We start from the raw sequence: 6,159 nt of genomic DNA on the forward strand, positions 1-6,159 counted from the left end.
CTCACATCTGTAGAAACAAAAACAATACTGCGGCGCCATCATTTAAAGAGTGTACAGCAAGTCCTACAGGAAGGAAAAACAAGACACTTTTCAATCCTGAGGTAAAGTAACTGAACTACTCTTGTACATCCGGTGTCCAAAATGAAGGACATTTCGAGCTTTTCCGTTAAGTTACTGATTCCCTAATGAAAACCATTTTATCACTAACCTTTGAATCCAGAAATTTGGAGATATGTGACATATCTCCCCATGTGAGCATATCATCAGTGCTTAAAAGACAGATGTCAACATGGTAATCTTCCCTTTACATTTTTCCTTTAAATAGCTGTTGTATTTTCTTACTTAGTGATTCAATCCTAATGAAGTCTGCATATCCTTGTAATTAAACTCATCTTTTCTAAATATTTTGGTCTCCTAGTCTTCCTTTCACATCTAGTGGGGGAATACAGACCAAAGCAGATCTTTGTAAGAGCTGAGGGGCTGTAAGGGAGACAGGGAAGGTAGTTCTGGGTGAGTTAATTAGCTGGATATTAGAAACAAGGGCTAACTCATATTAGAAACTAGAACAAACAATTATTTGGGGCCAGTCATGTGCAAAGCATTATAGGACAGCACTGGCTACAAGTTAAAGTCACTCTGAGGCTATTAAAAATTCTGATACTCAGGCTGTACCCCAAACCAATTAAGTCAGAACCTCTGGAGGCAAGAAGCGGGCAACAGTATTTTTTAAAAGCTCTCCAGGTGATTCCAATGTGCAGCCAAAGCCACATTACCTTGGCACTTACTAGAAATACACCCCAGACCCACTGAATCAGATCTGCAATATGACAATAGTCCCAGGTGATTCATCTGCACAGCAGAGTCTGAGAAGCTCTGATGAGGGACGAGGGGTCAGCCAGTGGGGAGGGCAGACTACCTCCATTTTCTCCTGAGCTCTTCCGCAGTGTGGCTTCCACTCCATCACTTGGCTAAAATCACTCTTATCCAGGCCACCAGCTACCCTGTATTGCTAAATCCACCACTCCTCTTTCTCAAAGGCCAAGAACTACCCCCCTCCTCAAACCTCCTTATCTGCCTCCTCTGACTCCTCCCACTCTGTTGTTTGAGTTTCAGCTCTACAGTGGCTCTGGTGGCTCTCCCTCTTCCCCTCCTACCCTCTGCCTCATGGAATCCTCCACCTCCTGCGGCTTTCACGGTCATCTCTCTGATGGTGACCCCAAGACTGAGTCTCTTCAACTTTAGATTGTTATTTTCAATTTGTTTCTGGACACATCTACTTGGATTATTCCACAGGCAACTCAGAACTTGAGGCTTATGGATGAGTGAGAAAAAGTAGGTTTGATACAGCATTTGGAGTATGACTCACTCAAAATTGAACCTATCTGTAGGAGTATATATCTGTAGAGAAATGTGTAGAAGGATAGCCAGCAAACATTTAATAGCATTTGTTTCCGGGAGGTGGGATTTCTGATGATTTTTCTCTTCTTTTTAAGTGAGTGGCATCATTCTCATTCAAACGGTAGGGCTATTAAAAGACAACCACTATCTCAGAAGGTCTGTTATCTTTCCTAAACAGCAAACTTCTCAAGCCATTATCCTTAGGAAGACTGTCCCATCCTTTTCCCGAGTCACTTATGCTTGCTTTCTCCTTATTTAAGGGAAAGGGTATAACCTTGAGGGGCTCAGCAGGAACCAGCTGGCACACTCAAATTAGGATGTTCAAGGAGCTTTTAATAACAAGGTTGTTTACAAATATGTGGGCAGGGTGTAAAGAAACCACAAGGAATTGCACGGAACCCCTGGGGTGCCTACCCCAGACCTGTAGGGGAGAGAGCATGAGTGGTTATCAGAGCTGGGATGGGGGCTGTATGAAGAGGGCCCTCTGAAAGGAGTTCAGACCCGGGGCCCAGGACAACTGGATCTGGAAGGTCAAGACAAAGGTTTCTAACACTGCAAAGGACACTTGATTCCTCTTCTTACAATTTCAGAGAGGGCTGGAACCTCCAGTCTTTTTCCTGCCTATTCCCCATTCCACAGCCCAGATGGATCTATCAGAAATGAAGTATCTTTACTCTTTCTATTAAACCTTTCTATCCCTCTCCATGACCTCAGGATAAACTTAGACTCCATAGTTTAGCACCTAAGTCCCTTTGTGATCTGGCTCCTTGGCCAGCCTCATCTTTTAGCTCCTGTTCTCTCACCCTCTACAAATCCAGCCATGCAGAATGTCTTGCCTGTTCCCCCAAGGGCCATGTTTTTTTCTGCATCCAGGGATTTCCACATACTGCCCCTTCTGCCCTGAGGGTTGCCTCCCCTAAACTACTACCACTCACCCTCCTTTTCTTCTCATCCTTTGGGGCTTAGCCAATACCTCCTTTAGGAAGTCTTCCTGGATTCTGAAAAGCTGGATTTAGGAGACTGGGCTGAACCACAGGCAGCCAGTTTCTCCTCTCAATCTGCAAGTCCATGAGTCATTCCTCCTCCCAGGGGGAATAAAAGAGGGAGTAGAAAGGCCAGAGTATTCCTCCCATACATTTCTTCCCTGTAGACTAGACTATTCAGTTCCTTGAACTTTCAGCCTCCAGAACGGGGAACAATAAACGTCTGTTGTTATAAACCATCTAGTCTGTGGTATTTTGTTATAGCAGCACGAATGGACTAAGACAATCCCCTATCTGTTTTGATTTGGTGTTTGTTGACTTATTTATGGACTCTCACTCCACTAGACCATAAACTTTATGAGGTCAGGGACCATGCCCATTTTGTTCCTATGCATATCCACAGCACCCAGCACCGTAGCTGGTGAGTGGTGGGGGGGTACAACAAATAGTGTGGGAACTGAAGCTTGTAATAATTTATTTCAACCCCATCATACTTTATAGACTACATGGATAAATGTTAATGCACTCTTGGAAGTGTCTGAGAAAAAAAATCACGAAGATTGTACTATCTGTATTACCAGCCTTGGGGGCTGCGTAGAGCTTCCCTACCTGACCTAAACATCCCTGGGTTGATGGACAACGAAGAGACTGTTTGGGTCTCCACTCCACACAGTGTGCTTGGGGCAGGGCGGTCCCTGCTAATAATGCCTGGCTCTGAATGCTTCTCAGAATGCGTTCAACAATTCAGAGGACTTAGGGGTCAACATGGAGAGGAAGAGATTATGTCGAGGGCCAGTCTGTGTTTAGCCTATACTTTACTTGTAGTCCTTGAACTAATTTGATTCCTTTGTCAAGAAACCAGAGGCATCGGTTCATAGCTTTTAAAAGAAAGAGCCAGCAGGGGGTGTTTTGTTCCTTCGCGCCAGGGTTAGCCTCCTCGTTGACATCGGAAGCTCTTTCATTGATTGGAATTCGTTTTGTTGATCATTTTGGCTGCTATTAGCGATATACAGTACTTCACCATTTTCGTTATTTCACAATTTTCATATATCATGATTTCAGGGTTTATATCCTCTAGGAGAAATTTTAATATAATGAAACGATTTTACATATATTATTTGTTCCATCATGTAATGAAAGCCCAAGTTACAAAGAACAAACAAACAAAAATCACAGGTTTTTAATGGAGAGGTTTGAGGTTGAATGGGACAATAACCTATTTTAAATAATTTAATCAGTCTCCATTGTGACACGCTCCAAAAGGCAAAAATGTATTCCAAGAGGTAGTTTGGAAGTCAGTGTTTCAGTGTGACAGATTCTGCAGCTTTGATCCTGCTGCTCGCTTGCCGCTTACCGTAGCAAGAGTATTTGCCTATAAGCCCCGGGTTATAGGGCAAATACTATAACCCTATAACCCCAGGGCCTGTGGGCATGCCCCAGGGCCTGTGGGTCCTCCAAAGGGTGTCCTGGGTCTCTTCCCCGTGACAAAATTAGAGACCTTGGAAGAAATACGTTTTTCTGAAGCTTTGTGGAATTCAGATACCCACTGCCAAACTTTTAATTGACAAATCCATTGATTAATTATTGGCGTTATTTAAGTGGATGGCTTAAAACATTAGACATTCATAGGAAAGGGAGGATGAGAGAGAGACATACAGGGGCTACAGCACTGAGGCGTCTGATCGAGTCAGAATGGAAGCAGTTCCAAGGAAGGAGCCCTGGGGTCCTGGTTCCACTTCCCTCCATAAGCCTCACCTTCCTGCAGCAAAAATGAGAGAACTTGGCCCAGGTGATGAGGATGTGGGAATAAAATGAGAATATGTGTGCACCAATATTTTCTTTTTTTTTTTTTTTTTTAGTTTATTTATTTTTGAGAGAGAGAAAGTGCGTGCACGAGCAGGGGAGAGGCAGAGAGAGGAGAGAGAGAATCCCAAGCTCTGTCAGTACAGAGCCTGACAAGGGGTGCGATCTTGCGAACTGTGAGATCATGACCTGAGCCGGAACCAAGGGTTGGACACTTAGCCGACTGAGCCACCCAGGTGCACCTGATTTTCTTTTAATTGAGGTATAATTTACATAAAGTATAATTTGCCCTTTTTAGCATATATTTCTGTCAGTTTTGACAATGGGTATAGTCATGCAACCTAGCACCACGATCAATATATAGAATAATTCCATCACCCCCTAAAATTCTCCTGTGCCCCTTCCTGGTCAACCCCTTAGACCTTGAAAACCACCACTGACCTGTTTTCTGTATCTATAATTTTGCCCGTTCTAGAATGTCACAGAAATCACATCATACATTATGTAGCCTGTCGGCTCTAGCTTCTTTCGCTTTGCATTTGGGACTCATTCATGCATAGGTCACTGGCCCATATTTTTGACTGGTAGGTAGTATTTCACTGAGAGATGCACTAGTTTGTTTATCCTTTTACCAACTGAAGGACATTTGGGTTGTTTCCAGCTTAGACCAGTTTTGATTATGAATAGAGCTGCCATATGCATCTGCAAACAGGTTTTTGTGCAAACATCAGTTTTCGTTTCTCTTGGATGTATACTTACAAGTGGGATCACTGAGTCTCATGGTATGTGTATGTTTAACTGTATCAAAAACTGCCAAACCGTGTTCCAAAGCGGCTGTATGATTTTGCTTCCCCACCAGCAATGGATGAGTGTATGACAACATTTTGAAGAATAAAAATGTCTACGTATCACTTATAAAAGCGGGTGGAAAGCAATTTCCCCAGGATTGAGAAGGGCGACTGAGAGACAGCTCTGAATTGTTTGCCAAACTAGCCTACAGAACCCACAGAAATCAGCTGAGAAGGTTTACTGAGTCTTTGGAGCAAATGCTACAAAGAATATTGTTTATTTAGGAACACAGTTAACGCTAGCAGACATTTATTGAGCCCTTACCATGCCCGGGGCCTTGGGTTTCATGCTCTACAGGAATCTTCACAACGATCCTATTTATTATTCCACCTTACAGGTCAGGACACGAGGCCCAGAAAGGGTAAGCAACATGCCAAACAAAAGCAACCCAGCTTATAAGAGAACTAACAGGGAATAAAATCCAGGTGTATTGGATTCCAGACACTGTACCCTAAAAACTGCTCCCTTATGCTGGCCTTTTAGCTCCTTATAATTACTAGTTATTAGCGTTCATCAGAGTCTCCCTTCTGCTTCTCCTTGCACACAAAAACCGGGCCCAGGAACATTGGGCAGAACTTAAGTTTTGTGCCTGGCAACTCTAGACCTTTCTGTTGCTGTTCTTTCCATCCAAACCCACAGGGCTTCCCTACCAGGCTCAGTCCTCTGCTCTCAGCCTTCCCAGCTTCCTCCGAATCATGCTATAAGTCACACGTCATTTCTTTGGAGAATATTCTGGGAAGAAAGCCTCTTGCCGTTGAATGCAGCAAAGTCCAATGGAATGACCTTTCCCTTCCAGTTTGAGAAGGTCAGGCTAAGAGTCTTCTGCCAAGAGCTGGAGCTGGTTCTCCCTCTCCAGCTCTTGCTTCTTTAAAAGTAAATTAAATTAGTTTAGTTAAAACTTTTTTTTGATGTTTATTTATTTTGAGAGAGACAGAGAGAGAGAGAGAGGGCCAAGCACGCGTGTGAGTGGGGGAGGGGTAGAGAGAGTGGGGAGACAGAGACAGAGCATGAGCAGGGGAGGAGCAGAGAGAGAGACACACACACAGAATCCGAAACAGGCTCCAGGCTCCGAGCCGTCAGCACAGAGCCCGATGCTGGGCTCGAACTCACAAACTGTGAGATCGTG

Source organism: Acinonyx jubatus, chromosome B3, assembly GCF_027475565.1.
Source record: "Acinonyx jubatus isolate Ajub_Pintada_27869175 chromosome B3, VMU_Ajub_asm_v1.0, whole genome shotgun sequence".
NCBI classification, from domain to species: Eukaryota; Metazoa; Chordata; class Mammalia; order Carnivora; family Felidae; genus Acinonyx; species Acinonyx jubatus.